General features: G+C 33.7%; 1 non-coding gene across 1 annotated transcript; it reads left to right on the top strand.

Moving 5' to 3' along the window:
- Positions 1 to 354: 354 nt before the first annotated feature.
- Positions 355 to 461, top strand: LOC128279846 (small nucleolar RNA R71). Its single transcript, XR_008270039.1, has one exon. It is a non-coding gene; the product is annotated as a small nucleolar RNA R71 (small nucleolar RNA).
- The last annotated feature ends 10614 nt before the right edge of the window (positions 462 to 11075 follow it).

An 11075-nucleotide genomic window follows, 5' to 3' on the forward strand; every position in this document is an offset into this window, starting at 1 on the left:
ATGTTGTGGTTATAGGGTGGGTATTTTGAATTGCTGGATCCACCTCCATTTACTTCACACTGTATTACTGGATGAACCTGTGAAAAACCAAGAAAACCATCAATTTTTCTATTCAAAAGTTCTACCTAATTAGAGAGCATGATGACCGAATCGAAGTTAAAAACGTCGGCTATTTTTGTTGGTTTTGTCCTCATAACTTGCCACTGATAATTATTCAGTGACATCTCTTCTATAAATTCATAAGCATCCTCAGGTGTCTTATTATTGATAGTTCAACCAGCAGCTGCATCAATCATCTGTCGAGTCGAAAGATTCAAGCAATTGCGAAACGTTTGAACCTGTAGCCAGAGTGGTAACCCATGGTGAGGGAATCTTCGCAAAAAGTCATTGTATATTTCCCATGCATCATAGAGTGCTTCTAAATCCATCTGCGCAAAAGAGGATATATCATTTCGTAATTTGGTTGTTTTAGCCAGCAGAAAATATTTTAATAAAAACTTTTCGGTCATTTGTTCCCAAGTAATGATTGACCCTCGTGGTAACGAGTTCAACCACTGTTTAGCCTTATTCCTCAATGAAAAGGGAAACAACCGAAGGTGAATGCATCATCAGAAACGTTATTGATTTTAAAAGTGTCGCAAAACTCTAAGAAATTCGCCAAGTGAGCGTTGGGATCCTCGTCCTGCAAACCATCAAACTGAACAAACTGTTGGATCATTTGAATGTTGTTAGGTTTCAGTACAAAATTATTCGCAGCAACAGTGATAAACTATAATTTATACATATTTTTTCCCATTCTTAGCACATTTTATGGATGATTTCTCCTTAGATTTGGTGAATTCGATGCTCCTAATCTTTTAATTTCATGTTTTACACTTAGGTGAACATAGGAGAGTAAAATGACTGAGAAACGAACCAACATAGAAGATCAACACGGCCTAGACTTTCTCACACGGGTGTGTCACATGGTCGTGTCCCTTTGGCAGGATTGAAGCATGACTTACACGGGTAGACTACACGCCTGTGCCTATTCAACAGCCTTGACCACGGGCTGGAGTAATCGCACACAGGCGTGTCCCTGCCGAGCCCAAGTATAACTCTATTAGGAAAAGGCCAATTTTAGGGGCTCTTAGCCATTCTAAAACCTATTTAAACACCTGAGAAGGCACTTAGAAGGAGGACGGAGAGTAGGAAGCAAGGAATTACTCAAGAAAAGCTGATTGATCCATCTCAGAAGTTGGATTCATCATCAAGATTGAAGATCTCCCGTTAAGTTCCTTCAGGAGTTTTGGGGTTTTCTTATGTTTTGTTATCTTTATGCTTTTGAGATGTTTTCTTTCATAAGTATGAACTAAAACCCCTAAATACCTAAGGGGAATGAAACCTAAGATGGATCTTGTTATTATTATCTGAATTGTATGATAAATATTTAATTTATTCTTAATTATGTGTTCTTAATTCTTGTTTTAATATTCCAGGATATTGATTCAAGTTAACGTTCTTATTCAGAGGAAGAATAGACCCTGTCTAAGAGTAAATTTGTCGTAATTAAGCGGAGTTGATTGCGCGCCTAGAGATAGGGTGACAAGATTTTGTCGGATTAGGGTAAAACCTAATAGGGGAATCCATAGATCGAGTTAATGCAATTCTAGGGTGTTAATTCTAAAGAGATTTCAATTATTCAACCTAGGGTTAGACGTTATTAGTCTCGAGAGAGATAATAATATAACTTAGGGATTTTTACGAATCAAATCAAATGAATAAATCGTCTAATTCAGAGTCAAATAACAAGTGAAGTCTAGGTGGAATTTTCCTTAGGTATTGTCTTAATCAATCAGATTTTCTAAAAAGTATTTTCTCAAATTTTCTTTCTGTGCATTCTTAGTTAGTAATTAGTTTAGATAACCAAACCTCTTGATTTTTAGGCTAGATAATAAAAAGGAAGTAAATACTAGTACTCGTAGTTCCTTTGGGTTCGACAATCCGGTCTTGCTGAACTATACTACTATTTGATAGGTACGCTTGCCTTAATCATTATAATAAGTTAGTCTTAAGAACGATTCATTTATAAATTTTTAAAACCTGTCACGAATATCACGTATCAAACAACAGGCCTAACTATGCTCGATTCAGTTCCTGTTAAAGAAGGTTTAGCATAATCATACATAGTACGCAGAGCAGGATTCTGATTAACAGCAATCGCAAGAGGTAGCGGATTTTCTTGGTTTTCAGTCATCTCCTCGGTTATGGTTGAAGTATTGTCCTCTTGCTCTTCCTCTGTGTATCTTAAGCTTCACCTTATTTTTCTATGGTTTTTACGAACTGTGCGATCGATCTCACTATCAAACAGTAATGGTCCCGACAGGTTTCTTCTAGTCATACACTATAAAAACCTGCCAGGAACGAATAAAAGAAAAAATAGAAAAGAAAATAAAAATTTAAATTGCAAATAAAGTAAAATGGCTAAAGTAATAAAAATCGAGTGTTCCTAATATCTTAGTTCCCCGGCAACGGCACCAAAAACTTGGTACGTGATATTCATGACAGGTTTTAAAAATTTATAATTAATCGTTCTTGAAACTAACTATTATCACGATGAAGGCAAGTGTACCTATCGCACAGTAGTATAGCTTTAGCAAGATCGGATTGTCGAACTCAAAGGAACCAAGAGTACTAGTAATTACTTTCTTTTTATTATCTAGCATAAAAATTAAGGGATTTGTTTATCTAAACTAATTAACTAAACTAAGAGTGCACAGAGAGAAATCGAGGAAAAGCTTTTGGGAAAATTCGATTGATTAAGACAATACCCAAGGAAAAATCCACCTAGACTTCACTTTTTATTTGACATTGAATCAGACGATTTATTCGTTTGACTTGATCCGTAGAAATCCCTATGTTATAATATTATCTCTCTCGAGACTAATAACATCTAACCCTAGGTTGATTAATTGAAATCTTTTTCGAATTAATGCCTTAGTGTTGCATTAACTCGATCTATGGATCCCCTTATTAGGTTTCACCCTAATCCGACAAAATCTTATCACCTTATCTTTAGGCGTGCAATCAACTCTGCTTAATTACGACAAATTTACTCTTAGACAGGGTCTTTTCCTCCTCTGAATAAGAGCATTAACTTGAATCAATATCCTAGAATATTAAAACAAGAATTAAGAACACATAATTAAGAACAAGTCAAATATTTATCATACAATTTAGATAATAATAACAAGATCTGTCTCAGGTTTCATTCCCTTTAGGTATTTAGGGGGTTTTGTTCATACTTATGAAAGAAAACATCTCAAAAGAATAAAGATAACAAGACTTAAAGAAAACCCAAAACCCCTGAATGGAAATTGAAGGGAGATCTTCAGTCTTGACGATGAATCCGACTTTTGAGATGGATCAATCGGCTTCCCTTGAGTAATTCCTTGCCTCCTACTTTGTGCCCCTATTCTAAGTGCCTCCTCAGGTGTTTAAATAGGCTTAAGAATACCTAAGAGCCCTCAAAAGTGGCCTTTTCCGAATAGGACTATACTTGGGCTCGGCAGGGACACGCCCGTGTACCACTCCCGTGTGTGATTGCTCCAGCCTATGGTCAAGGCTGTTGAATAGGCACAGGCGTGTAGTCTATCCGTGTAAGTCATGCTTCGATCCTGCCAAATGGACACGACCATGTGACACGCCCGTGTGAGGAAGTCCAAGCCGTGTTGATTTCCCATGTGGGTCTATTTTCTCCGTTTTCAGCATGTTTCTCGCTCTTTTTACTCTCCAGTGCTCACCTAAGTATAAAACATGAAATTAAAGAATTAGGAGCATCGAATTCACCAAATCTAAGGAGAAATCATCCATAAATGTGCTAAGCATGGGATAAAAATATGTATAAATTACGGTTTATCAAATTCATAGTGAAATGATGAAATAAGGAATTCTATAAATTGATATGGGTTTATACAGAATTTGGCTAGCTTAGTATGTGGATGAAATTGCATGAATGTCAATTTACAGGCTTAAGTACTAAATTGTAAAGAAGTTAAAATGTTAGGGGAAAAATTATAATTATGCATAAATGTGGTTTACAAATTGAATTGAATAATTGAGATTGATTGAAACACTTAATTGAGTATAATTATTTATTTAGATAAAGATAAATCTCAACCAGATTTAAATTGAGGAAAGGCGAAAGTCACGAATTAGTCGATTGTACTCTTACGCACTAGTTGTTGATGTAAGTTCATAGTATTTAAATGTATAATTGAACTTCCATATGTATTTTTATCGTATAATTAAGTAATTAACCGTTATGTAAATTATGCACCTATTTGTATTTCGGTACCCCTAATTGCACATACGTGCCACTATATGTACTTCAGTGCCCCTGATTGCACATATATACCCCTGTATATACTTTGATACCCCTGATTGTACATACGTGCCACTATTTATATTTCAGTAATTTCAATCAAGAAAAATAAGAGTTGCATTTATTCGATGCAAAGTTAATAAATTTGTTATGTTCTTACTGAGCCCTGTAAGCTTATACATTTTTTTTATGTATCGTTTTGTAGATTATATTTGCTGACCTTTGGATGGATCGCTCAACTCACACTGCCCATCGTTTTCGGTAGCTCTTGAACTCTTTAGGGATGTGGCATGTATATGTGGCTATATATATATGTATAGTTGTTTTGGTATAAAGTAGGTAACTAGATACTTTTCTAAGTTTGTGAATATAAATCTTTTGGTACAATATAATGTTATGAAAGTAAACACTTGTGAATTTTTTTGGTTGCTGATGAATTAAGTTATTATGTTTGGTTTATAAAAAATAGTATATTGATTAGTGTGCTTTTGTCATATTGATGCTTAAAGGTTTTGGTATGGATATGACCAATTTGGTATGTTTGAATTGTAGTAAATTATGAAATGTTTAAGTATGTTTTATCTTTGTGATTGATGTGCCTATATGGCATATTGTTTGTATGGATTATTAGTTATTGTTAAATCTTTTTATGAAGGTTTTGAACATGTTTATAGGTCTTGAGCATTTGTGTAAAAATGCCTAAATTTATGCTTATGAAGGGTGAAAGAAATGGCTTGATTCTAGCCATTTTCTTGTCCACAAGGCCATGTGACACAACTATGTGTCCCTTATAGCTTTCAAAGGGTAGTAAGTCCGGCAGTTACATGGCCTGGCACAGGGGCGTGTGAGGCCATTTCGAGAGTTATATGGCTGTATGACCCCTACAGTATGAAATTTTCTAACTTTTTCCTTATTGATTCAAATGTTTTCATTTTGGTCCCGTATCATTCCTAAAGTTTTTTTATGGCCTCGAGGGCTCAAATAAGGGACAATATGCATATGTTTGAATGGAATACAATGTGATTTTTGAAATGTTTTGAAATAAATGTTAAAGTTTTAAATTTTTTGGTAATGTTCTGTAACCCTATTCCAGCGACAGATACGAGTTAGGGGTGTTACATTTAGTGGTATTAGAGCTATGATTTTTTCGATTCTAGGACTAACATAGCGGAGTAAGATTCAATATATACATGCCACATATACCCCGTGATAGTGTGATGCTTTTGATCTGTTCTAATATTTTATTTCTTATAGATTTAAGATGTCAGCTAAATCAAATTGAGCCATAGTTAATGAAACTGAAAGTAGTATTCAAGCTTCGAACCCTAAGGTAAGTAACAGTGTGCCTGTTCCCCAATTTATTGGTGATGAGTTGAAAAATATGTTTATGGGAATGATGAACCAATGGTTCAACGACTTTAAGCAAGAAAATCTTGCAACTCCTCCTCCTCTATCCCCTGTTGTGCCACATCTGGCACCCCTGAATACTACCAACCTTGTACCTACATCGATTACTCAGGTATCCATAAATAAAATTAAAAAATGTGGAGTGGAAGAGTTTAGAGGTACGGTAGATAATGATCTTTCTAAACCCAAGTATTGGCTATTAAAAACAAACAACATTTTTGTGGAGTTATTGTGTAGCCCTGAAGATTTCTTAACATGTGCGGTGTCCTTATTGAAGGATGAGGCGTATCTATGGTAGGATATTTTGAGCACGATGGTACCTGATGATCGGGTTATTTGAGATTTCTTCTAGAATGAATTCAACAAAAAAGTATGTTAATCGGTTGTTTATCAATCGAAAAAAGAAAGAATTTCTTGAGTTAAAACAAGAAAATCGGATTGTAGTTGAGTATGAATGAAAATTTGTGCAATTAAGCAAGTATGCTCATAACATCGTATCAAATAAAAAGGAAATGTGTATCAGATTTGAAGATGGGTTGAATGATGAGATTCATTTGGCTGTAACAACATTAAAGTTACGAGAATTTGTAGAACTTTCTAAGTGGGCTCAGAAGGTTGAAGCGATTTGTAAAAGAAAATGATGTTAGATTCGAGATTTAGAGATTATAACAAGAGAGGGTCATTCAAGCTTGCTCAATCATCTTCCTCGAAGAAATTTAAAAATGACACAAGTTGGTCAGCTGCTCCTTCAGAGGTTGTTAACAGAGAGAAATCGAGACAAAATAATTTCCAGTCAGTCAATACTCCGGCGGTAAGTGTTGAAAGTGTAAGAAATGTGGAGAGAATCGTTTCAACGTGTAATGAATGCAATAAAAGACATTTTAGAGAGTGTCGATCAAAATTGAAAGCTTGTTTTCATTGTGGGTCTACTGACCACTTTCTTTGTAATTGTCCTAAGAAGCAAAGTGATTTCGGGAATCAATCAAATAAGCTTGAAGCAACTTTTCAAAGGGGGAGACGATCTAGAAATGCTAAAAATACTACTCCCGGTCAAGGAAAAAATAGTGAGATGAATGAACGGTCGAAAGTGAGAACACCTGCTAGAGCGTATACAATCCGAGTTCGAGAAGAAGCTACTGCTCTAGATGTTATTTGCAAGAACTTTTTCTCTCTTTGATATTATTGTATATGCATTGATTGATCCTAGATCAACTCATTCGTATACATGCACTACATTAGTAGACAAAAATAAAATACATGTTGAAATCATTGAATATACTGTTAAAGTTACGAATCATTTGGGTCAGTGTGTTTTAGTTAATAAGTTGTGTAGGTCTTGCTTACTAAAAATTTGGGGTTACGATTTTCCCGCTAGAAAATATATTATGCTTCAATTTTAGGATGGTAAACGAGTCCGAATTGAATCAGACAGATTAGATGGTACATCTAGTATAATCTCTACTATAACGGTACAAAAATATGTTAAAAAGGGTTCTGAAGCATATCTTGCTTATATAGTTGATTCCAAGTTTCAGAATTGAAACTAGAATAGATTTCGGTGGTATGTGAGTTCTCGGAAGTGTTTTCAGAGGAGCTACCAGGGCTACCTCCGACTTGAGAGGTTGAGTTTGGAATAGAGTTGATGCCAAGAACATCCCTGATATCGATAGCTTCGTACAGAATAGCACTTACAAAATTGAAAAAGTTGAAAGCACAATTTCAAGAGTTGACAGATATGGCATTGCTCGACCCAGCTTTTCCCATTGGGGTGCTCCTGTTTTATTCGTTAGGAAGAAAGACGAGTCTATGCAGTTATGTATCGATTATGGACTATAACAGCCCAGTTTTAGCTAAATTGGAATAGTGGTTTCGAAACTACAAATCCTAGGTTGAAAATTTATTTTAATATTATTTTATGTGTTTACAGCATGATAGCATGTATATGTGAAAATTTCATGAGCTAATTTTATCGTTTAATTGTTTAATTTGAGAAAAGGGACTAAATCGCGTAAAGAGTAAAAGTGAAGTTCCATTAGCTAAAGGTATTCAATAGCTATGGAATATTAATTTAGAGGTTCTTATGTTGTAATTTAACCATTTGACACGTGAGTGGACATATTTGGACATTAAATGAATGTTTTAAATGGTTTTTCATTAAGGGTATAATTATAATTTAGTTAATAATATGAAATAAATAAACAAAAAAACCATAATTTGATGGCTATCATCTTTTTTACCCAAAGATTAGAAGGAAGAACACCATTGTTAAGGCTTTGAAGGTTCGGCCATTGTTCTTGCTTATTGTAAGTCAGTTTTAGCTTGGTTTTTGATGATTGCTAGGTTTTTGTAATCGCTGCAACTCAATTTAGCTAGCCCATACCTTAGATTTTAAAATTGTTAAAGGTTTAACAAGTTTCCATTTTTTAATGCTAGAGTAAATTGATGATTGATGATAGATTATGAAGGTTTATGGATAGATTTAATAGTTTTGTAAAGTGATTTTTGATGAAAATGCATAAAAGAGATTAATTTGTGAAAATGTGAAATGTGGTGGTTAAGAGTGTGAATAAATTGAAAATATGGGCTTCTAGTAATACATATTAAATTCGGTTATGTAACGCCCCAAAAATTGAGCCTAGAAATATTGGGTGTTGAGTCCGAGTTTGGGTAGAAGATGGACCGAGATAGAATTATTAATGTTTTAACTTTTTACGGGAAATTATTATTAATATTGTCATTAATTATTTACTGTAGGATCTAAGTGAATTACGATGGATTTATAGTGTGGGAAAAGGCTTGGGTTCAATTCAAGACTCTAGCAAAAAAAAAAATTATGCTACCTTAGGGAAACTGGGCGGTAGGCCTTATTAATAAATTGAATTGAGTTTTAGGACAAACAAGCACCTAGCACGGTGGCTAAGCACGCTAGGAGGGCATGGGAGGTGATTGTGTAATAGCCTAAATTCAAGGTTATCGGAACAATGGTTTCGTAACCATAGATCCGATTTAAAGAGAAATTTATTTCAATATTTTTGCATGAAAATTGATATGATAGGAAAATCGTATGAAAATATTGATAGAAAAATTTTACCGATTTAGTGGTTAGTTAGAAAAAAGAAATTATTGAAGAAATTGGGTAAAAATAAGGTATCGGGACCTCTATCTTGTAAAACCAAGTCAAAAATAATTTTATAAATATTTATGAAATGTTATTAATGTGGTATTAAAATTTCGTTAGGAAATTTTAATGTTTGGGTAGTCAATTAAATGAAAAGGACTAAATTGTAATAGGTGTAAAAGTTGCTAGAGTGATTAAATAGCTTAAGAGTCTAATGAGAAAGGATTTAAAAGGCAATTAGACCCAAAATTTATTTGGGCTGGACGGCAAGGGTATGAAATCAGCAGAAAAATTGATAAATTAAGGGTAAAATTGGAATATTGCAAAATTAACTAAATAAAGCTAGGACTAAATAGAAAATATCTAGATTTCTCTTCATTTCTCTTCAATTCCAGCAGCTAAAAACACCATAGGAGGGTTATCTAAGCTGGTATTTCATAATTTTTGCACCAAGTGAGTTAATCCTTGCCTTTTCTTGTAATTTTTGTGTTTCTAAGACTTTTACAACTAGGTCCTACTATTAAATTCATTAGTTTTTGATTTCATGGATGAAATTGAAAGTCACCATGGTTGAGTGCTGTAAGTTTATGATGACATAGAATGAAATTAAAGCTTTAATTTGTTTATGAGATGATTTTATTAGGCAATTTCAATGGAAATTGATTTTTAGGACCTAATTGTGAAAATGTTTGGAATTAAAGTCTATTGCTGAAATTCTGATTCCTAAAGGTTGTAAACTAGTTTAAGGTGATAGAATAAAATGTTAATTGAGAAAAATCAGCTCAATTGAGAGGCTAATTGAGTAGGGACGAAATTATCATTTATTAAAAGCTTAGGGGAAAAATGGTAATAAACATCTTACACTAAAACAGTTTGGACAGCAGCAGTAGACTAACTTTGAAAAATCACCAAAAATTGTAGGAATCGAATTAGAAGATTAATAAAATATGGAATTAAAGCTTATTGAGTCTAGTTTCTCATAAAAGAAATATTGTAAGTAATGGATTTTTAAATTTTGAGATATAATGAATTTTGTGAGACAAGGTCAGAATGAATTCGGGTTCCCCTGTTCTGACTTTGAAAAATTATAAAACTTGAATAAAAATAATTAGGGACTTAAATTTATATGTATAGAATTATGAATGAGTCTATTTTTAATATAAATAAACGAGAACATCATTTGAATTCTGTATAAAGAGATAATTTATTTTTAGTGAAGAAGGGTCAGAACTGTTAGACAATAGAATAGGGGTGACTTTGAAGAATAAACTGTACTGATTGGCTAAACTAAAAATTCTTAAAATTTTATGGTAAAAATATATATGAGTCTAGTTTCAGGGAAAATTAACGGATCTTAATTTTTAGTTCCGTAGCTCAATTTATAAATAATTTAGTGACTATGACTCAAGTAGACAGCTTTGAATGAACTATAAATAATAGTTGAATTATAGAGAATGTTGCATATGAACATGAAATGTATTAAATTGATAATTAAATTTATATATTTAGATCCGAAGATTCAAATACGAAGCTAGATCGAGGAAAGGAAAAGTTCGGGATTAGTAGATTTTACTGTTTACAAACAAGTATCAAGGTAAGTTCGTATAACTTGAATTATATTCTGAAATGCTTGAAATTGTATGTTATTGATGTGAATATGATTTGAGTGTTCATTGTATGAAAATTAATGAAACATTGATATATTTGATAAAATGGGAAGAAATCCCTGTTGAATGAAAGGAAAATTCGATGGATCTCTGAAAAGGAATTGACGGTAAAAAGGATCTAGCCCGGACGGGTGATCCTATCCTGATATAGCCCTCCCGAAGAATATGTGTAAAATGGATTTAGCCCGGACGGGTAATCCGAATTAGAGTCTGAATTTAGCCTGGATTGGTAATTCAGATCCAAGCTCATTAGAGTAATTGTCGTTGCAGGGGATTTAGCCTGGACTGGCAATCCCGACAATACTCTATGAGTTTATATTGCGAGGATTTAGCTCGACCGTAATCCCGCCGCAAGGTTGAGGTTCGCGGGAGTGTGCTCTCTGAAATGGATATGTGCACACATGAATATGAATTGACGGACCCGGAATTGTACAATAAATGTGTACCTCTGAAAATCCATCGAAATTCCGATAAATTCAACGGGATAAATATGAAAAAATAACAAGGAAATGGAAATCAT

This window comes from Gossypium arboreum, chromosome 8 (assembly GCF_025698485.1).
Source record: "Gossypium arboreum isolate Shixiya-1 chromosome 8, ASM2569848v2, whole genome shotgun sequence".
Taxonomy (NCBI): domain Eukaryota; kingdom Viridiplantae; phylum Streptophyta; class Magnoliopsida; order Malvales; family Malvaceae; genus Gossypium; species Gossypium arboreum.